This window comes from Procambarus clarkii, chromosome 80 (assembly GCF_040958095.1).
Source record: "Procambarus clarkii isolate CNS0578487 chromosome 80, FALCON_Pclarkii_2.0, whole genome shotgun sequence".
Taxonomy (NCBI): domain Eukaryota; kingdom Metazoa; phylum Arthropoda; class Malacostraca; order Decapoda; family Cambaridae; genus Procambarus; species Procambarus clarkii.
The window spans coordinates 24,344,514-24,369,583 of NC_091229.1; the positions used below are offsets into that span (position 1 = coordinate 24,344,514).

Sequence of the window (25,070 nt, forward strand, 5' to 3'; positions counted from 1 at the left end):
AATGGGAGAGAGGGAGGGAGGGAAGGAGAGAATGGGAGAGAGGGAGGGAGGGAAGGAGAGAATGGGAGAGAGGGAGGGAGGGAAGGAGAGAACCTGGTAGGGAGGGTGTAACCCCCCCCCCATTAAACACAGCCCTGGCCACCTCTGGAGGTTCGCCATCCATCTGTAAAAGATCATTTACAACTTTGCATGGTGACTGATGGGGAGTCTCATTGGGTGATTAATGGGTTGGCCCCCTGTGTACCCCTTTGTAGGAGAGACCGGCCTCTGTACCCCATTTTGTAGTCACAGTATATGAAAAGTGCAGCCAAAAGTCAATACAGTTTAGCAGTTGGGCTAATATTTATGTATTCAGATACAGACGTTTTAACGAATGGTCAGATGGCAGAGTGGCGATATTTTGATTAAAGTGGTGTGGATAGTGACTGCTGTAAAGGGTGTGAACACTGTACAGCAGTCAAACGTGGCATATATATATATATATATATATATATATATATATATATATATATATATATATATATATATGTGTGTGTGTGTACACTTGCCCCCACGAAGGATGTAGCCTTCAATCTAAGTACATAGGTATGAGGTCGACCAAGCTGACGAGGCGTTTGACCTGTCATCTTCAATCAGGTGCCTCCAAACTCACATGAGACAAGCCCATAACATCACCCCTAACAAGAGAAATGTTGAATAAAAACACTTGTATAATAGACAAAACCCAAGATGTAAGAAGATTAAAAATTCTTGAAGCAGTTCACATAGCAATAGAACAACACATCGTAAATACCCAAATAACGAAACTATTCACTATACCCACCATGAGAGTAAGAACAAGACTGGAACGTGAAGATGCCAGCACAGAACACTGCTAAAAATGCCACGTCTCGCTTCATGCAGGTCGGCGTTCAATCCCCACCGTCCAAGTGGATGGACTCCATTCTTTTCCCCTGTCCCATCCCCAATCCTTATCCTGATCCCTTCCAAGTGCTATAGAGTCCTAATGGCTTTGCGCTTTCGCATACTTCCTTTCTCTTCTCCCCTATTTTTTTTAATTCGTTCCTATTTACGTCTTCCATTTATGCCCTATTCTTCCATTACGATGTACTCCTCACTTATTTGAATTATATACCTGACGGTATTATGTATCTATTGGTATAAATTATTGAATTATGTATCTATTGGTATAAATAAAATACGCCCAGCAATGTCCTTTTAATGAAAAGCAGACTCACTGGCAAAAACTGTCACTGCTTTACCTGTTGTACAAATTCAAATACCTCCAAGTTTTTCACAGATTAAGGAGCAAATCAAGAAGAAAATACTCCCAACTATCGAAAGTCGCCACAGAGTCAAAGTAGTGGAAGGAAGATCCACTGCGATGTAGTACGAACAAGTCACTGGGTACTACTCTTTCAAGCCTGACAAAAATATATCCAAAGACATTGCAGTAGCCATACACAGACTCAGACTTTGTTACAAGTGCTGCTGGGAGGTAATAAACCCAATAGTTAAAGAGTGTCATATCTGTGGAACTGAAGCAGAGGCGCCACTATACCACTACTTACTGGAATGTGAAGCTACTGAAGCCCTGCGCATCAAACTCTACATTAATCCAACCACAGCAGCTGCATTAGATGCACATTCCACAGCCACTACAATGATTAGAAAAGCCATTAAAGAATGGGACTCACTAGTGAACATTCTGCACCTACATCCGCCACCAAGATAATGTTATTAAAACAAGACTAAAACAGAAGCGAAAAAGAAGCAGGGACAAAAGAAGGAAACCCCACCTCCATTTAATACTTTGACCCTAGTATCAGAGTAACATGGTGATCGCGAATAACCGAACTCAATTACGGGCTCACCATAGCCCGTGCAACATGGACATTTGGTTCTGAGTAGCTAAATCTTAAACAACAACAACAACAGCAATGTCCTTTCACTTGAGAAAGAACCATGTAGGTTCGAAACGTTGTGTAAATTTATAATAAGTGTAATATATTCTACAGTTAATTATTTATTTTTCTTCACCTCGAACAAAGATGACATTTAGAGAAATCCTCTTCCAGTTAAACCAAGATGCAAGAGCACTAGTCCGAGGGATAGATCCCTAAACAAGAAATTAATCAATACAGCATATGCAGTCATATTCAATGAAATATATATATATATATATATATATATATATATATATATATATATATATATATAAATATATATATATATATATATATATATATAAATATATATATATATATATATATATATATATATATATATATATATATATATATATATATATATATATATATATATATATATGTGTGTGTGTGTGTGTGTGTGTGTGTGTGTAAATCACGATAAATAAACACGTGATTAAAAATGTGACAGGTTCCTTCTGAGGATGTATTAAGATACCTAAGGAAATTCCTGTTTCAATTCTTCCTCCGTTGTCTGACACTGTCATATATATATATATATATATATATATATATATATATATATATATATATATATATATATATATATATATATATATATATATGCAAACAAGCCTGAATGGTCCCCAGGACTATATACAACTGAAAACTCACACCCCAGAAGTGACTCGAACCCATACTGCCAGGAGCAACGCAACTGGTATGTACAGGGACGCCTTAATCCGCTTGACCATCACGACCGGACATAAGGAAGTGATAGCCGAAGCTATTTGAACCACTTCCCCACCGGCACTCGGATGGTAATCTTGGGCATAGCATTTTATCAAATCACCTCATTCTTTGGGGCACACGTGAGGAACACAAATGCAAACAAGCCTGAATGGTCCCCAGGACTATATACAACTGAAAACTCGCACCCCAGAAGTGACTCGAACCCATACTGCCAGGAGCAACGCAACTGGTATGTACAGGGACGCCTTAATCCGCTTGACCATCACGACCGGACATAAAATCACCCCAAAGAATGAGGTGATTTGATAAAATGCTATGCCCAAGATTACCATCCGAGTGCCGGCGGGGAAGTGGTTCAAATAGCTTCGGCTATCACTTCCTTATGTCCGGTCGTGATGGTCAAGTGGATTAAGGCGTCCCTGTAAATACCAGTTGCGTTGCTCCAGGCAGTATGGGTTCGAGTCACTTCTGGGGTGTGAGTTTTCAGTTATATATATATATATATATATATATATATATATATATATATATATATATATATATATATATATATATATATATATATATATATATATATATATATATATATATATATATATATATATATATATATATATATTGTACCTAATAGCCAGAACACACTATTTGGCCTGCTATGCAGAGCCAGGTTTGCCTAATAATTTGAGTTTTCCTACATTAATATATAGTTAAATTTTTTCTCGTGAAATGATAAAGCTTTCCATTGTATTACATATGCTTAAATTTTTTAGTTTGAGTTAAAATAAACATAGAAACACGACGAAACTTATTTAGAATAGTAATATTCTATATTGACTTATATAAACTGACGAATGTACGTTACAGCTGACGAATGAACGTTACAGCTGACGAATGAACGTTACAGCTGACGAATGTACGTTACAGCTGACGAATGTACGTTACAGCTGACGAATGAACGTTACAGCTGACGAATGTACGTTACAGCTGACGAATGAACGTTACAGCTGACGAATGAACGTTACAGCTGACGAATGTACGTTACAGCTGACGAATGAACGTTACAGCTGACGAATGAACGTTACAGCTGACGAATGAACGTTACAGCTGACGAATGTACGTTACAGCTGACGAATGTACGTTACAGCTGACGAATGTACGTTACAGCTGATGAACGTGTCTTTGAGGTCGACCGGCGGGTAGGACGAGCCTGACCTGAAGACCGCTTGCGGAACCCAACAGTCAAGTCGCTCAGTCGGCGCTCTGGGAACAGTGCGAACTCTGCTGCAATATTGCATGGCTCTTCTCCTCACGACTGAAGGATCAGATGTTGTTGTTGTTGTTGTTTAAGATTTAGCTACTCAGAATGAAGTGTCCATGTAGCACGGGCTATGGTGAGCCCGTAAGAAGGATAGCAGTATACAAGGTTCCTATTGGCTGTTGTCAAGTGGCCGTTTGGTTCCAGTGAACAGTCCTGTTACAGTGAATAGTTCACCATAACGAGGGGTGATGACCTTGTTTGACCTCGTTAGGCAGTAACAGTAACGAGTCTGAACATGTGACCAAACCACACTTTTAGAAAATGAAGAGGGGAGGGAACTGTCAGGGAAAAGCGCCAAGGCATTACGACTATATAGCACTGGGAAGGGATCAGGATAAGCATTAGGGATGGGACGGAGGAAAGGAATGGTGGCCAACCACTTGTGGACGGTCGGGGATTGAACGCCGACCCGCATGACGCTAGAAAATGAAGAAACCACCACGTTTCGGTCCGTCGGAAACGTGGTCATTACTTCATATTCCGATGTGTAGTTTGGTCATCACTGTGGACCTGGCTCCGGGTGCACCATCAACGGTCACGTATCCTTTTCAAGCGCCCCCTTTACGAAACCTGTACATCCTGATCACTTTGTTTACCTTATCAGCTCCGAGGCTCCTTATAACAATAACCCGCCAGGACTGAGAACAGATGTACAGGTTTCGTCAGTGGCTGGATAAGGGCTTGAGGAATCCCTGTTCAGGACTATTTAGACCTCGGTGTATTAAATAATATTAGAGCACATAAGAACTGAAAGCTAACTAGAGCTGTCCATAGAGCTATCTATAGAGGCTAGTCTGAGGGTTATCTTAAGATGATTTTGGGGCTAAAACTTTGCTCATTTGCTTCCGCCTCCGCCGGGGATCGAACCGGGAACCCTAGGACTACGAACCCCGAGCCTTATCCACTCAGCCGGCCGGTACCTGTCATTCCACGTCACTTCCCCGGTCAGGGAAGTGACGCCAAGAGACTCTTAGCAGAAGTTAGTACTGGTGCTGCTGGAGGAGACCATGACCAGTCACCAGGACCCATGACCAGTCACCAGGGGCCATGACCAGTCACCAGGGGCCATGACCAGTCACCAGGACCCATGACCAGTCACCAGGGACCATGACCAGTCACCAGGGACCATGACCAGTCACCAGGGACCATGACCAGTCACCAGGGACCATGACCAGTCACTAGGGACCATGACCAGTCACCAGGGACCATGACCAGTCACTAGGGACCATGACCAGTCACCAGGGACCATGACCAGTCACCAGGGACCATGACCAGTCACCAGGGACCATGACCAGTCACTAGGGACAATGACCAGTCACCAGGGACCATGACCAGTCACCAGGGGACATGACCAGTCACCAGGGACCATGACCAGTCACCAGGGGCCATGACCAGTCACCAGGGGCCATGACCAGTCACCAGGGACATGACCAGTCACCAGGGACATGACCAGTCACCAGGGACCATGACCAGTCACCAGGGGCCATGACCAGTCACCAGGGGCCATGACCAGTCACCAGGGACATGACCAGTCACCAGGGACCATGACCAGTCACCAGGACCCATGACCAGTCACCAGGGCCCATGACCAGTCACCAGGGCCCATGACCAGTCACCAGGGACCATGACCAGTCACCAGGGACCATGACCAGTCACCAGGACCCATGACCAGTCACCAGGGCCCATGACCAGTCACCAGGGACCATGACCAGTCACCAGGGACCATGACCAGTCACCAGGGACCATGACCAGTCACCAGGGACCATGACCAGTCACCAGGGTCCATGACCAGTCACCAGGACCCATGACCAGTCACCAGGGACCATGACCAGTCACCAGGGACCATGACCAGTCACCAGGACCCATGACCAGTCACCAGGACCCATGACCAGTCACCAGGACCCATGACCAGTCACCAGGGGCCATGACCAGTCACCAGGACCCATGACCAGTCACCAGGACCCATGACCAGTCACCAGGACCCATGACCAGTCACCAGGGACCATGACCAGTCACCAGGGACCATGACCAGTCACCAGGGACCATGACCAGTCACCAGGACCCATGACCAGTCACCAGGGACCATGACCAGTCACCAGGGACCATGACCAGTCACCAGGGCCCATGACCAGTCACCAGGACCCATGACCAGTCACCAGGACCCATGACCAGTCACCAGGACCCATGACCAGTCACCAGGGACCATGACCAGTCACCAGGACCCATGACCAGTCACCAGGACCCATGACCAGTCACCAGGACCCATGACCAGTCACCAGGGACCATGACCAGTCACCAGGGTCCATGACCAGTCACCAGGACCCATGACCAGTCACCAGGGACCATGACCAGTCACCAGGGACCATGACCAGTCACCAGGGACCATGACCAGTCACCAGGACCCATGACCAATCACCAGGGACCATGACCAGTCACCAGGACCATGACCAGTCACCAGGGACCATGACCAGTCACCAGGGACCATGACCAGTCACCAGGACCCATGACCAGTCACCAGGGACCATGACCAGTCACCAGGGACCATGACCAGTCACCAGGGACCATGACCAGTCACCAGGGACCATGACCAGTCACCAGGGACCATGACCAGTCACCAGGGGCCATGACCAGTCACCAGGGCCCATGACCAGTCACCAGGACCCATGACCAGTCACCAGGGACCATGACCAGTCACCAGGACCATGACCAGTCACCAGGACCCATGACCAGTCACCAGGGACCATGACCAGTCACCAGGACCATGACCAGTCACCAGGGACCATGACCAGTCACCAGGACCCATGACCAGTCACCAGGACCCATGACCAGTCACCAGGGACCATGACCAGTCACCAGGACCATGACCAGTCACCAGGGACCATGACCAGTCACCAGGACCCAAGACAGGTCACCGGGGCCCATGACCAGTCACCAGGACCCATGACCAGTCACCAGGGACCATGACCAGTCACCAGGACCCATGACCAGTCACCAGGACCCATGACCAGTCACCAGGACCCATGACCAGTCACCAGGACCCATGACCAGTCACCAGGGACCATGACCAGTCACCAGGGACCATGACCAGTCACCAGGGACCATGACCAGTCACCAGGGACCATGACCAGTCACCAGGGGCCATGACCAGTCACCAGGGGACCATGACCAGTCACCAGGGCCCATGACCAGTCACCAGGACCCATGACCAGTCACCAGGGACCATGACCAGTCACCAGGGACCATGACCAGTCACCAGGGACCATGACCAGTCACCAGGGACCATGACCAGTCACCAGGACCCATGACCAGTCACCAGGGACCATGACCAGTCACCAGGGACCATGACCAGTCACCAGGACCCATGACCAGTCACCAGGGACCATGACCAGTCACCAGGGACCATGACCAGTCACCAGGACCATGACCAGTCGCCAGGACCATGACCAGTCACCAGGACCCATGACCAGTCACCAGGACCCATGACCAGTCACCAGGGACCATGACCAGTCACCAGGGACCATGACCAGTCACCAGGACCCATGACCAGTCACCAGGGACCATGACCAGCCACCAGGGACCTATGACCAGTCACCAGGGACCAAGACAGGTCACTAGGGGTCTCTGTCAGGTTCCCAGAAACCTTGACAGGTCACCAGGAGCTCACATAGGTCACCATAAATTGACTGGAGGATCACCTCAGACAGACTGAAGGATCACCTCAGACAGACTGGAGGATCACCTCAGACAGACTGGAGGATCACCTCAGACAGACAGGAGGATCACCTCAGACAGACTGGAGGATCACCTCAGACAGACAGGAGGATCACCTCAGACAGACTGGAGGATCACCTCAGACAGACTGGAGGATCACCTCAGACAGACAGGAGGATCACGTCAGACAGACTGGAGGATCACCTCAGACAGACTGGAGGATCACCTCAGACAGACAGGAGGATCACCTCAGACAGACTGGAGGATCACCTCAGATAGACAGAAGAGTCACCTCAGATAGACAGGAGGTCATCATACCGTGACTCAGCAAGGTTGCAATACGAATTCCTGTCAGGTTTAAGTCCCCCGAGGGGCTTAACCATCCCAGGGGAACAAAGAGCAAGCTTCCCTAACGAGTCTTAACTACCATGACTCTCCGGTTAATTCTCTCTCTCACTGTTTTTGTCAAGGGTACCACAAAACAAATCATCACTTCCTCAGAATTTCTTTCCAATAACATCAAGGTGTCATTAATTCAGCTCCCCAAATATGGCTTAGTCCAAGAACAGGGGATCACTCTCGTCTCTCCTGGTAAGTATATATATATATATATATATATATATATATATATATATATATATATATATATATATATATATATATATATATATATATATATATATATATATATATATATAGATTCCTTCTGAAGATGTATTTAATATACGAAAGTACTTAAGGAAATTCCTGTTTCATTTTCCTCCGTGGTCTGACATTGTCACATTCTTAATCACGTGTTTATTTTCGTGATATACACACACATATATAAATATATATATATATATATATATATATATATATATATATATATATATATATATATATATATATATATATATATATATATATATATATATATATACATTGGTAGATTATTTTTGTCCTTGGTTTATTTCATATTAAACAGTAAATACAAATAAAGTATTTTTGGTCAGAAAATGTTCACTATTATGCAAAAGTGCATTTTACTAACAGATGATTTTCTAGAGGAAATAAACAAAATGACTGAAACAGAGCAATAATCGAACTCGACTGGTGGACATCAGAGCCATATTTGCACTAGTTGGCAACTGAGCTGCCTAAGGTAGCGTTGACTCTCAGGGTAAACTAATCTAAGTCAGTTATCCCGAGAGTACCTAGCTCTCCCTCCATTATTGCTCCAACAGTGTATATCATTTATATATATATATATATATATATATCAGTGTGTATCGACAAATATATATTTTCTTTTGTTTTCAAGTATATGCAGATTTTAGAGCCTGTTTACAGGTTTTTAGGGAACTGTGGTGGCGCGGGTTGATTATAAGCCTGGGGTGCGCTGGCAGCTTCTGCAGCCATTGTATACGTCCTTGTTCAGTGCGTTGACCCACTCATACACTCTCACCACAACCACAACATATTTTTCTCGAACCCTGGTGGACGCATTGATGCAGTTGATTAATACGCCATTACAGTTCAGAGACGCCTCTCTTTCGGTCTATCGGCGGACCTCGCAAAAGATCAATTTCACAGTTGAGCGATGGATTCCAATGACGAAGGTTTCAGCAATGACTAGCGTAATATTGCTTGCTTATTAGTCTTATTGGCCAGCTAGCGTAACGTTATTGTATTTCATGGTCAATAAAAGATTGACAAAATCAGTCACCGTTTTGGGAAGCATTTCAAACTACAGTGAAAAAAATAGGTTTATGTAGATTAAAATAATAAAAAAAATTGAATGCTCTCTCTATATATATATATATATATATATATATATATATATATATATATATATATATATATATATATATATATATATATTTATATATATATATATGTCGTACCTAGTAGCCAGAACGCACTTCTCAGCCTACTATGCAGGGCCCGATTTGCCTAATAAGCCAAGTTTTCATGAATTACTTGTTTTTCGACGACCTAACCTACCTAACCTAACCTAACCTAACTTTTTCGGCTACCTAACCTAACCTAACCTATAAAGATAAGTTAGGTTAGGTTAGGTAGGCTTGGTTAGGTTCGGTCATATATCTGCGGTAACCTTAACTCCAATAAAAAAAAATTGACCTCATACATAATGAAATGGGTAGCTTTATCATTTCATAAGAAAAAAATTAGAGAAAATATATTAATTCTGGAAAACTTGGCTTATTAGGCAAATCGGGCCTTGCATAGTAGGCTGAGAAGTGCGTTCTGGCTACTAGGTACGACATATATATATATATACATATATATATATATATATATATATATATATATATATATATATATATATATATATACATATATATACATATATATATATATATATATATATATATATATATATATATACATATATATATACATATATATATATATATATATATATATACATATATATATATATATATATATATATATATACATATATATATATACATATATATATAAATATATATATATGCAAATGAAAAAGATCGACTGAGCGCTTTTGCTGCTGCCATTCTCAAAGAGACACCACATACAGTTCTGGCGAGAGGTCGCAGCCTCATACAGAACAGACAAGAAAATGTGTTATTCAGTCACATTAACAGGACATGTAATATCCACTAATGTCTGTCTTATGTCTGATAGAAACCACAGACTTGAATGATAAACTTAAGTGTCAGTGACTTCTATATTTATAGTGGAGATGTTAGTCAAAGAACACCAATGGTCACAACCACACACCATAGAACACCAATGGTCACAACCACACACCATAGAACACCAATGGTCTCAACCACACACCATAGAACACCAATGGTCTCAACCACACACCACAGAACACCAATGGTCTCAACCACACACCATAGAACACCAATGGTCACAACCACACACCAAAGAACACCAATGGTCACAACCACACACCAAAGAACACCAATGGTCTCAACCACACACCATAGAACACCAATGGTCTCAACCACACACCAAAGAACACCAATGGTCTCAACCACACACCAAAGAACACCAATGGTCTCAACCACACACCAAAGAACACCAATGGTCTCAACCACACACCAAAGAACACCAATGGTCTCAACCACACACCATAGAACACCAATGGTCTCAACCACACACCATAGAACACCAATGGTCTCAACCACACACCATAGAACACCAATGGTCACAACCACACACCATAGAACACCAATGGTCACAACCACACACCATAGAACACCAATGGTCACAACCACAAGCCACATTACCTAACACTGGAACCCATTAACTAAGGTCCAGACGGACACAAGGGACAGAGAGGCGGATGTGGACAATATTGCCTCAGGTTTCCCCTGGCTACTATACGTAACCCAGTTTTAGGTTAGGAAACCTGGACGACACGACCCAGAGTTAAGAAATCACAAAATTGATTTCCTTTTCACCAAAGAATTTCACAATACGACAAGACTAAACAATTGTGCTCACCTTTTTGAGCTTGCGAGGGTTGAGCTCTGGCTCTTTGGGCCCGCCTCTCAACTGTCAATCAACTTATTTTTCTGTTTTCCACACACACACGGGAAGCAGCCCAGAGCAGTTGTCTAACTCTCAGAAACCTAATTTACTTCTAGGTGAACGGGAGCATCAGGGTGAAAGAAACTCTACTCATTTGTTTCCGCCATCGCCGGGGCTCGATCCCCGGACCCTACGACTACGAAACCCGAGCGCTGTACACTCAGCCGTCATGCCCTCTAACTGTGTATAATTAAGCATGTATCTTATCTTGAGGTTATCTTGAGATGATTTCGGGGCTTTAGTGTCCCCGCGGCCCGGTCCTCGACCAGGCCTCCACCCCCAGGAAGCAGCCCGTGACAGCTGACTAACACCCAGGTACCTATTTTACTGCTAGGTAACAGGGGCATAGGGTGAAAGAAACTCTGCCCAATGTTTCTCGCCGGCACCTGGGAGCGAACCCAGGACCACAGGATCACAAGTCCAGCGTGCTGTCCACTCGGCCGACCGGCTCCCCTATATGTATATATTATACCAGAGGCATAACAAAACTTCAGGAAAACCAATGAGGTAAACTCCATCTTATCTGAGTATACACACTTTTTTTTATCTGGTAGTTTAATATTGTCCTGGATATCTTTTTTGGTGTAAGTCAGTAAGCGGCAGTGTTGGCCATGATAACCCCCAAGAGGTCCACTGGCCACACGCAAGTCAGTAAGCGGCAGTGTTGGCCATGATAACCCCCAAGAGGTGCACTGGCCACACGCAAGTCAGTAAGCGGCAGTGTTGGCCATGATAACCCCCAAGAGGTCCACTGGCCACACGCAAGTCAGTAAGCGGCAGTGATGGCCATGGTAACCCCCAAGAGGTCCACTGGCCACACGCAAGTCAGTAAGCGGCAGTGTTGGCCATGGTAACCCCCAAGAGGTCCACTGGCCACACACAAGTCAGTAAGCGGCAGTGTTGGCCATGATAACCCCCAAGAGGTGCACTGGCCACACGCAAGTCAGTAAGCGGCAGTGTTGGCCATGATAACCCCCAAGAGGTGCACTGGCCACACGCAAGTCAGTAAGCGGCAGTGTTGGCCATGATAACCCCCAAGAGGTCCACTGGCCACACACAAGTCAGTAAGCGGCAGTGTTGGCCATGATAACCCCCAAGAGGTCCACTGGCCACACACAAGTCAGTAAGCGGCAGTGTTGGCCATGATAACCCCCAAGAGGTCCACTGGCCACACACAAGTCAGTAAGCGGCAGTGTTGGCCATGGTAACCCCCAAGAGGTCCACTGGCCACACGCAAGTCAGTAAGCGGCAGTGTTGGCCATGATAACCCCCAAGAGGTCCACTGGCCACACACAAGTCAGTAAGCGGCAGTGTTGGCCATGGTAACCCCCAAGAGGTCCACTGGCCACACGCAAGTCAGTAAGCGGCAGTGTTGGCCATGGTAACCCCCAAGAGGTCCACTGGCCACACGCAAGTCAGTAAGCGGCAGTGTTGGCCATGATAACCCCCAAGAGGTCCACTGGCCACACGCAAGTCAGTAAGCGGCAGTGTTGGCCATGATAACCCCCAAGAGGTGCACTGGCCACACGCAAGTCAGTAAGCGGCAGTGTTGGCCATGATAACCCCCAAGAGGTGCACTGGCCACACGCAAGTCAGTAAGCGGCAGTGTTGGCCATGATAACCCCCAAGAGGTCCACTGGCCACACGCAAGTCAGTAAGCGGCAGTGTTGGCCATGGTAACCCCCAAGAGGTCCACTGGCCACACGCAAGTCAGTAAGCGGCAGTGTTGGCCATGGTAACCCCCAAGAGGTCCACTGGCCACACGCAAGTCAGTAAGCGGCAGTGTTGGCCATGGTAACCCCCAAGAGGTCCACTGGCCACACGCAAGTCAGTAAGCGGCAGTGTTGGCCATGATAACCCCCAAGAGGTCCACTGGCCACACGCAACACCATAAAATATAGATTTTCTAATTTCCATTTCCGGTCCCATGAAGTTGTTTCTGATTCGTCATCGCTAATATTGGGATTCTTCCTCATATTGGTCCCATTACCACTCTGTTCTCATTACGGTTATATTCCCATTACCATTATATTCCCATTACGGTTATTTTCGCATTACCATTATATTCTCATTACCATTATATTCCCATTACGGTTATATTCCCATTGCAGTTATATTCCCATTAAAATTGTATTTTCAATGAGAATATACGTGTAAATATGTCTTTTTCGTTGGCTTCTCTAGCACCTGCCTGCTTGGCTTCACTGCATTAACTCCACAGTTAAATTACAGTTTGGGGACTATTACAGCATTACTGTAACCACTTGATAACCAAATGAGTGAAGATAGTTCACAGTACATGAACTCATAACCAAACGAGTGAAGATACAGTCCACAGTACATGAACTCATAACCAAATGAGTGAAGATACAGTCCACAGTACATGAACTCATAACCAAATTAGTGAAGATACAGTCCACAGTACATGAACTGATAACCAAATGAGTGAAGATACAGTCCACAGTACATGAACTGATAACCAAATGAGTGAAGATACAGTCCACAGTACATGAACTGATAACCAAATGAGTGAAGATACAGTCCACAGTACATGAACTGATAACCAAATGAGTGAAGATACAGTCCACAGTACATGAACTGATAACCAAATGAGTGAAGATACAGTCCACAGTACATGAACTCATAACCAAATGAGTGAAGATACAGTCCACAGTACATGAACTGATAACCAAATGAGTGAAGATACAGTCCACAGTACATGAACTGATAACCAAATGAGTGAAGATACAGTCCACAGTACATGAACTCATAACCAAATGAGTGAAGATACAGTCCACAGTACATGAACTGATAACCAAATGAGTGAAGATACAGTCCACAGTACATGAACTGATAACCAAATGAGTGAAGATACAGTCCACAGTACATGAACTGATAACCAAATGAGTGAAGATACAGTCCACAGTACATGAACTGATAACCAAATGAGTGAAGATACAGTCCACAGTACATGAACTGATAACCAAATGAGTGAAGATACAGTCCACAGTACATGAACTGATAACCAAATGAGTGAAGATACAGTCCACAGTACATGAACTGATAACCAAATGAGTGAAGATACAGTCCACAGTACATGAACTGATAACCAAATCAATTAACGACAATAATATTTAACCTCGACAAACGAATTGATGACACGAAAGTAAGATTTGAGAATCAAATATAAATAAGAGTAAATATAAGATGCTTAGAATCATTAAAACACAAATAATGCTAAATAATAAACTTAAAAAAAAAAGGTATAATTATTCGGCCAAAAAACAAAGCAAGAATTAGAGTGTGAAATTAAATATGCGAAGCAAGGAAAGCAAACACGTGGAGTTATCAAGCGTAAACTAAACAAAACTGAGATAAAACAGTCTTGAGAAAAATAATACAGAACTAAACAATGACAACAGAGTCACGTAAAACAAAGCCCAAAGATAGATAACATAGAGGCAAAGATAAAACACAGATACCAGCAAAGATAAAACCAAAGACAAAATATTGACAAAGACAATAAAAAGACACAGATAAAACAGAGCCCAGACAAGTATCAAACATCGACAAAGATGAAACATAAGATAAACAAAGATAAAACATCGAAACAAACAACAGGGGGCAAAGATAAAACGAAACTCGGTTACAACAGAGACTATATGATCAAACAGACCCAAACAAAGAAAGAACGGAGCCAAAGCAAGATAAAACAGTCCAAACAAAGCCAAACACTCCCTAACAATCAAGAAGCAGGGTAGAGACAGTCACACTTACCTCCTATACAGCGTGTTGAAGTGTAGCTGGCAGTTAACAGGCTTCAAGGGGCACTGTAACGAGGCTGGCCACGGCTGAAGATCGTTAAAAGATCCTGTAACGCAAATCCTGGAGCAGCAATCCGCGCGATGGTCAGCACTCGGGTCAATGGTTCACTCAAGGAAGACACTGTTGCAGGCGAGGCAGTGAAGGTCACTGCTGTACGCGAGATACTGCAACTTGCAACACCTTTCATTCACCAGAATTCCGTGGTACAAACATCAGTGAATTTGTTCATTCTTATGTGATTGGCGACTCCCCAAAACGACCATCGATTTGATCTAAGTATACACTAGTATGTGTATATATACATATGTAAGTGCGTGTGTACCAATCCACCTGGCTAGGGGCTATAGGACTGCCAGGGCGGGCGGACTTGTGTGTGTGTGCGCGAGGGACAGAAGGAGAGAGAGAGAGCACGAGGCGTCCGCCCAAGACGGTGGCCGGTCACTAACTGTCTGACAGAACCGCCTCCAGTGAGCCCAGTCGCTCGACGGTTCACCCCGGCCAGACCCACAAGCCTTCGTCGCCGCCTGTAACACCATAAGCTTTCGCTCGGCTCCTTTCGAGGTGTATATATGAGGTCAACCGTTTTCACTTCCTCCTTCCCAGAATACATTTCTCTGCCACTATTCACTTCGGGAGATCGTACGGCCACAGTACTTGACGAATTTCAGGTGTTATGTCCGGTTAGTTCTTTTCCGTGCGGTCAAGAAAAGTACTGTTTGAACGTAAACATGGATGGTGTGGGGTGAGGCTGTTGGGTGTTTGGGGGGAGGGAGAGGGGGTGGGGGAGCGTGGAAGGGTGAAGGAGGGTGGGGGTGAGCCCCCAGGAACCGCTCCAGGGGACCAGCAGGTGTACAGGGAGGACCCCAGGGCACACCAGGATCACCCACAAGAATAGGATCAGGAGCCAAGCACTTGCACACGCACGCAAACATCTTCACACACACACACACACACACACACACACACACACACACACACACACACACACACACACACACACACACACACAGGATAACAACAGCAACATATGGGACGCTGGTAACTATAAGAACGTCATTTTGACACCTAAATCATGACTCTTTAATAGCAAGCTACACAACATTTGTTAGACCAATACAGGAATATGCAGCACCGGTATGGAACCCGCACCTTGTGAAGCATAACAACCAAGATTGAAAAAAATACTAAGATTTGCAACAAGATATTTATATATATTTATATATTTTTAAATATATTCATATATATTTATAAATATTTGTATATATATATATATATATATATATATATATATATATATATATATATATATATATATATATATATATATATATATATACATATATATATACATATATATATATATATATATTCATATTTATTTTTATATATTTATATATTGGTAGCAGTCTCTGTAGTACACATACGTTTTTAAATGTGACAGAAAGGGAGAGATGAAAAATTGTATGAAATCCTTTCTCTATGTCTCATGTTCTTCACTTGAAAAGAAAGTTGAAAAATTAACTCTCCAAAGTTCGTTTTACAGTTTTCTTATGACCTGAAGCTAAGAGATGCGTTCCCTTGGCGCTTGACAACATTTCCAAAGGCAGAGTAGAAGTGAACACAATTAAGCTGTTGCAAATGAATATATAATCAAGAGTGAGGATGAAGTAAGGTGTCCCATGGGACAATAGGTCTATTGCAGCTTTCCCATCTCCTGTGTTATAATGATGGCTGAGGAAGTTGGTCGGAGGTTGTCTTGGTCTGGAAGATGGTCGGGTGTAACCAAGTGTTGGTCGGGTGTAACCAAGTGTTGGTCGGGTGTAACCAAGTGTTGGTCGGGTGTAACCAAGTGTTGGTCGGGTGTAACCAAGTGTTGGTCGGGTGTAACCAAGTGTTGGTCGGGTGTAACCAAGTGTTGGTCGGGTATAACCAAGTGTTGGTCGGGTGTAACCAAGTGTTGGTCGGGTGTAACCAAGTGTTGGTCGGGTGTAACCCAGTGTTGGTCGGGTGTAACCAAGTGTTGGTCGGGTATAACCAAGTGTTGGTCGGGTGTAACCAAGTGTTGGTCGAGTATAACCAAGTGTTGGTCGGGTATAACCAAGTGTTGGTCGGGTGCAACCAAGTGTTGGTCGGGTATAACCAAGTGTTGGTCGGGTATAACCAAGTGTTGGTCGGGTGTAACCAAATGTTGGTCGAGTATAACCAAGTGTTGGTCGGGTATAACCAAGTGTTGGTCAACTTACACTAAATCAATCAACAATCAATCAACCATCTAACCAGTTATGATTGTTATTAATTGTTTAGAAATCGAGTCCTATGGTTATATTATTTGTTTCCATCCCCCCCCCCCTTCCATTATTTGGTCCCCCCTCCCCACTAAGGGGGGGGGGGTTCTAAACCCCGGGTTCAGAACCCCCCCCCCCCCCCCCTTGTATCACGTAGTATTTGAACGTCTGTATTTCTTCCGAACACACCACCGAGGTGATCAATGCAGCTCAGTGACTGACGAAGGTTAATGTATTTTTGTTCAGTTATCTTAAGATCTGCACATGTTGCGTGTGTTTTTTGCGTGTGTTAGACAGACACATCTGTGAGGTTTGTGATTGTTTTGATTGTTTACTTGTTTGTACTGGTATTTTGCTGATGGACAATTAGTATTTGTTTTATTTCATAGGGTTCCCTGGAAGTAATGTTGAATGGTGATGGGATAGTGTGTTTGTGTGTGTGTACTCACCTAATTGTGCTTGCGGGGGTTGAGCTTTGGCTCTTTGGTCCCGCCTCTCAACTGTCAATCAACTGGTGTATAGATTCCTGAGCCTACTGGGCTCTATCATATCTACATTTGAAACTGTGTATGGAGTCAGCCTCCACCACATCACTGCCTAATGCATTCCATTTATTAACTACTCTGACACTGAAAAAATTCTTTCTAACGTCTCTGTGACTCATCTGGGTACTAAGTTTCCACCGGTGTCCCCTTGTTCGTGTCCCACCCGTGCTGAAGAGTTTGTCTTTGTGTGTGTGTGTGTGTGTGTGTGTGTGTGTGTGTGTGTGTGTGTGTGTGTGTGTGTGTGTGTGTGTGTGTGTGTGTGTTTACTAGTTGTGTTTTTGCGGGGGTTGAGCTTTGCTCTTTCGGCCCGCCTCTCAACTGTCAATCAACTGTTTACTAACTACTTTTTTTTTTTTTCCACACCACACACACACACACCCCAGGAAGCAGCCCGTGACAGCTGACTAACTCCCAGGTACCTATTTACTGCTAGGTAACAGGGGCACTTAGGGTGAAAGAAACTTTTGCCCATTTGTTTCTGCCTCGTGCGGGAATCGAACCCGCGCCATAGAATTATGAGTCCTGCGCGCTATCCACCAGGCTACGAGGCCCTGTGTGTATGTGTGTGTGTGTGTGTGTGTGCGTGTGTACAAATTTAATCATATAATTGCATAAACTTACGGTCCCATCACTTCCGCTGATCATGGCACAAAACAGTCGCTATTCACCGTTGCCATAAATGCTCAATTTGCGTGCCACGAGATTAGCGCACGCAGCCTACTGAGCCACGGTATTTATAATATCTCCGACGCCGTGACAAAACAAACCAAAAACACCTGTTGTTTACAAGAGTTACATACACCTCTGAAGACACCTGATGCAGATGATGATGAGGCCTTGATCAGGGTTCGAACCTACCCCACGGGATGTTCCCAGATGCACCTTAGTCAACTTTACCACCATATGGTCAAAACCATTGCAACCTGGAGTGCTACAGCCCCTCACGAACACAATAACGTCAGTATCTAACTGAACATTAGACATCCTCATAATATACAGGTCTTTGGCACCTCCGTTTTTAACACTTAACATCCGGCAAGAGTTCATATAATGTGAGGATGAACACTTACAATGTTCTGGCCATAATTAACAGTCCAAATTGTTTTCTTTATAATATTTATATTAATTATTATTATTATTATTATTATTTTTATTATTATTATTAGTTTCAAACTCATAAAACTAACCGCTATATACTCACAAAACACAACCCCACATAACCATCCTCAGAGTGAAGAGCCAACTGCTGACACAAACTGGCACTGCTGGCACCACTGGCACCACTGGCACTGCTGACACAAACTGGCACTGCTGACACAAACTGGCACTGCTGGCACCACTGGCACTGCTGGCACCACTGGCACTGCTGGCACCACTGGCACTGCTGGCACCACTGGCACTGCTGGCACCACTGGCACTGCTGGCACCACTGGCACCACTGTGGGAAGCCAGGATGGGCCAAATCTCTAGGGGCCGGAAATGGTGTGTGATCATATCATAAACACGGCAGCTTGACCGGGCTCAATTCCCGATTGTCAAAGCCTTCTAACACGCCAGGTTAGGTTGTTCTGCGTCAGGCTAGGTTGGATTAGGTTAGATTAGGTTAAGTTATGTTGGGTTAGGTTGTCCTGCGTCACGCTAGGTTGGATTAGGTTAAGTTATGTTGGGTTAGGTTGGGGTAAGGTTGGGGTAAAGTTGGGGTAAGGTTGGGGTAAGGTTGGGGTAAAGTTGGGGTAAGGTTGGGTAAGGTTGGGTAAGGTTGGGTTGGTTTTAGAATTGGATTACGGCCGGTCTGGAGTACGAGGAATTTGTGTCCGTCCGGAGGCACTCAGAGGGTCTTCCAGGACGTGACCGGATATCCGCTGCTGGCGTGTGTGTGTGTGTGTGTGTGTGTGAGTGTGTGTGTGTGTGTGTGTGTGTGTGTGTGTGTGTGTGTGTGTGTGTGTGTGTGTGTGTGTGTGTGTGTGAGTGCACTTGGGAGTTGTGGATTACAGGTTTTAGCAAGAAAGGTACAAAAGGAAGCCTTTTGTACTTTTGTGCTATAATATATATATATATATATATATATATATATATATATATATATATATATATATATATATATATATATATATATATATATATATATGTCGTACCTAATAGCCAGAACGCACTTATCAGCCTACTATGCAAGGCCCGATTTGCCTAATAAGCCAAGTTTTTCTGAATTAATATATTTTCTCTAATTTTTTTCTTATGAAATGATAAAGCTACTCATTTCATTATGTATGAGGTCAATTTTTTTTATTGTAGTTAAAATTGACGTAGATATATGACCGAACCTAACCAACCCTACCTAACCTAACCTAACCTATCTTTATAGGTTAGGTTAGGTTAGGTAGCCGAAAAAGTTAGGTTAGGTTAGGTTAGGTAGGTTAGGTAGTCGAAAAACAATTAATTCATGAAAACTTGGCTTAATAGGCAAATCGGGCCTTGCATAGTAGGCTGAGAAGTGAGTTCTGGCTACTAGGTACGACATATATATATATATATATATATATATATATATATATATATATATATATATATATATATATATATATATATATATATATATATATAATAGAGAGACCGAAAACATTATTTATTTTTGTCTAGAGAAATATCATGCCCATTCCGTCAGGGGTAACTAATAGGCCTTATAAAAAGACAATATATGCGGTTATCAGGATGGTGAAGGATATCATCTCTGTTGGCACAGTCATCTCAAGTGCCGCCATCACAATCAACATTTTCACTGTCCTCTTCACCATCACCCCCTATCATCACGAACGACCTCACCATCCCCAATTATCCTACCCATCAGATTACATATTCAGTCACCATCATCGTCAGTGTCATCAACATCACCATCCACATCATCACAGATAACACCAATGTCGTCATCATAAATAACGTCATCATCACCAATGTCCTCACCATCACCACCACACTATCACATTTATACGATTCCGTTGGACAAAAGGTTCAGACTGCTGTTGTACGGAACCGTTTTCTAACGGGGGACTCTTTTCATGGCTCCAGTAAGCGGTCAACGGAAGCCGCCGTCCTTCAAGATCAAGGCTGATGCTCGTAGTCCTTCAGAGAGCTTCTTATGTCCTGAATACAATAACAGAGCAGCTGGAAAAATCGGAAACTTTAGGTCCAGGTAATATACCACCCTGGATACTAAAGGAGTTAGCAGCAACCCTGTGTGGACCCTGTGCTAGAGTTTTCTCCTCACTAGAAATGAGAAGAATTACACCGCCAGAGATTAGGGAAGTGGGTAGTGTGGTATCAATATATTAGAAAGGATAAAAATTTGAGAGCCTATCCAAAGCCCATCTGGGCTAAGTAAGTACAACGGGTTCACCATAGCCCGTGCTGCTGCAGCTGAATCTAAAACAACAACAACTTGAGAGCCACTTAACTACTGACAAGTGTCACCACTAAGTACCAGATGCAAGTTACAAGAAAGTCTAATTAGAAGGAGGTTAGAGGAAAAAACCTGGAGGAGCGCAGTTTTCCTCCCGAAATCAAAATTTATTAACCGAAGGGAAAGTGTGCATAATCAAAGCATTAGTGTTGAACGACAAGGTGGTAGCAGTATGAGAGGAGAGAGACAGAGGGGTCACAAACTCTCTTCATACAAGAACTGTCCTGTGTACATTAGAAACCAGTGGGACAATATTGCCGCCATACAATGGGTTTGAAGCCGTATCCTTGGCCGCCCCACGCACCAGCATGCTGGAGTATGCACAAGTTGGAATGACAAATTCGCAAATTGAAACATGTATATATTGTGTAATGTAGTTGATTGTAAACATTATATATATATATATATATATATATATATATATATATATATATATATATATATATATATATATATATATATATATATATATATATTGGGAGGTGCCACAAGAACAATGAGGTGCCACAAGAACAAGGAGGTGCCACAAGAACAATGAGGTGCCACAAGGACAAGGAGGTGCCACAAGAACAATGAGGTGCCACAAGAACAAGCAGATGCCACAAGAACAATGAGGTGCCACAAGAACAATGAGGTGCCACAAGAACAAGGAGGTGCCACAAGAACAATGAGGTGCCACAAGAACAATGAGGTGCCACAAGAACAATGAGGTGCCACAAGAACAAGGAGGTACCCAGGACCCCACATGGATGTGGTTCACAGGACTCTGATACAGTGAAGAATAAACCCAACACTCGCCAGACGTGGTCTCAATAAGGACACTAACGTTTAACCCAGACAAATGTGAGGTTAAGAAGATGGGAACAGGAGGGAGGAGAAGACCCCCATATACCCTACACAGTGAAAAATAAACAGCATTCCACTTCAAAAAACAAAAATGAAAAAATAATGATTTGATAAGAGTGACAACTCCCCTTCCATCACAAGGGGCGCTCGTCAACAGAATAACTTCGCCCAATAAGCCACTTCATGATAAAATTCATAAATTTGGGACGCATGAGCTGTCCAACTGCTGTATGCAACCTACGTCAGACACTGCTGAGTATGCAGCCCCGGTATGGAACACCCATATAAACAAGAAACAATGTTAGAAAACGATCATGAGATATGCAACATAGCTCATTCCTGAGCTATGCAGAAAGTCTGAGGGAACGGTGTCTCACCTCACTGGAGGAAGGAAAGAATAGAACAGACATGACAACACCGTACAAGATTCTAACATGAAATGGTCGAGCAGAGAGGTAATGTTCGAAGTGAGGAACAGTGAGACAAGGAGACCGATGGCAACCACAGAGAGAAAAGAGTCACAATTAAGGAGTGTGACAGAACCTCATCAATGTAAAAGTTGTAATAATTGGAATGGATCATATACAGATATAGTCACAGATAACTCAACAAAATAAAGTGCTCGTATCATATCAAAAACATGTTGACCAGACCACACACTAGAAATTGAAGGGACGACGACGTTTCGACTTGAGAATGGTCCAGGACGGACCGAAACGTCGTCGTCCCTTCAATTTCTAGTGTGTGGTCTGGTCAACATACTTCAGCCACGTTATTGTGACTCATCGCCTGTATATCAAAAACAACAACGAATCACCATTGGAATACACTAATAATTGTAGAAACTCGTGTCGCTAGAAACACATGCTCTATCCTGCACGCACGCACGCACGCACGCACACACACACACACACAAAGAGCCAAAGCTCAGCCCCCGCAAGCGCAACTAGGTGAGTACACATGCACACACGGGGCCTGACGGCTGAGTGGACTGCGCTCGGGTTTCGTACTCATAGGGTCCAGAGATTGATCCTCGGCGAAGGCGCAAACAAATGGGCAGAGTTTGTTTTACCCTGATATCCCTGTTCACCTAGCAGTAAATTAGGTACCTGGGAGTTAGATAGTTGCTACGGGATGTTTACTATGTACTTACCTAGTTGTACTTACCTAGTTGTGCTTGCGGAGGTTGAGCTCTGGCTCATTGGTCCCGCCTCTCAATTGTCAATCAACTGGTGTACAGATTCCTGAGCTTATTGGGCTCTATCATATCTACACTTGAAGCTGTGTATGGAGTCAGCCTCCACCACATAACTTCCTAGTGCATTCCATTTCTCTACTACTCTGACACTGAAAAAAATTCTTTCTAACGTCTCTATGACTCATTTGGGCACTCAGTTTCCACCTGTGTCCACTAGTGCGTGTGCCCCTTGTGTTAAATAGTCTGTCTTTATCTACCCTATCAATTCCTCTGTGAATCTTCTATGTGGTGACCATGTCCCATCTAACTCTTCTGTCTCAAAGTAACGTGAGGTTTAATTCCTGTAGTCTCTCCTCGTTGCTCATACCTCTCAGCTCGGGTAGTAGTCTGGTGGCAAATCTTTGAACCTTTTCAAGTTTAGTCTTATGCTTGACTAGATATGGACTCCATGCTGTAGCCGCATTCTCCAGGATTGGTCTGACATATGTGGTATACAAAGTTCTGAAAGATTCCTTACACAAGTTTCTAATGGCTATTCTTATGTTAGCCAACTTGGCATATGCCGCTGATGTTATCCCTCATGATATGAGCTTTAGTGGACAGGTCTGGCATGATATCAACCCCCAGGCCTCTCTCTCTCTCTGACTCTCGATTTTTTTTCATCTCCCAAATGATACCTTGTATCTGATCTCCTGCTCCCTACACCTATCTTCATTACATTACATTTGCTTGGGTTAAACTCTAACAACCATTTGTTCGACCATTCCTTCAGCTTGTCCAGGTCTCCTTGAAGCCTCAAGCTGTCCTCTGGCTTAATCCTTCTCATAATTTTGGCGTCATCAGCAAACATTGAGAGGAATGAGTCTATACCCTCCGGGAGATCATTTACGTATATCAGAAACAGGATAGGTCCGAGTACACACACACACAGTACGAGTGTGTGTGTGTGGAAAAAAAATCAGTTGATTGATTGACCGTTGAGAGCCGGGCCGAAAGAGCCAGAGCTCAACCCCCGCAAGCACCACTAGGTGAGTCCACATACACACACTCAGCATGCAGTAATAAATGCCAGCGTGAGCCAGCGTGACGAGTGCAAGCGAGCCCTCAGAGATAATTAAGAGATACCAACATGTCTATCAACGCTCTTATTAAGTCCACGTCGTCAAAATGACCTGTAAGAGCGCCCGAGCATCGCGCGCACGCCAACATGCGCCAACCACTCCTTGTAAGGCAAGAGTTCAATTGTCAGGGAATGAAAGATGCACATATTCACTCATGCTGATTATAGGCCTCACCTCTTGTGTTCTGGCAACCAATGTAAGAGAGCCGTGGACGACCTACCACCTGCGGTTGGCTGACATCGACCAACCACAGAGTGCCACGTGTCGCCTCGCCTCCGATTGGATGTGATTGGCCACGTATTTTGAGAGCGTTACCAGAAAACCTGTTACCTCATGCGTTACTAATGCAGTGATTACCGTGGTCACATGTCTCATTTTGGGACGTTTTAATTTTGGTCGTCTAAATGTGGTCAACTGGACTCCTAGGAAGAGATGACAGCTCTAATGAGAAACGCAACAATTATCACGACCAAGACGACCATCTTGCCCGAGGAC

At 44.1% G+C, this 25,070-nt stretch overlaps 1 protein-coding gene across 4 annotated transcripts in view; it reads right to left on the reverse strand.

Annotated features, from left to right (window-relative positions):
* Window positions 1-25,070, reverse strand: part of LOC123746341 (paternally-expressed gene 3 protein) — a 218,944-nt gene that overhangs the window by 56,772 nt on the left and 137,102 nt on the right. The window contains exon 1 of one of the 4 annotated variants that reach the window (XM_045727793.2): window positions 15,079-15,553. The exons of the other annotated variants lie outside the window; for them this stretch is intronic. The gene's annotated coding sequence lies outside the window, so the exon portion shown is untranslated. Of the gene's footprint in view, window positions 1-15,078; window positions 15,554-25,070 lie in introns of those variants that run through there. 4 annotated transcript variants of the gene reach the window in all.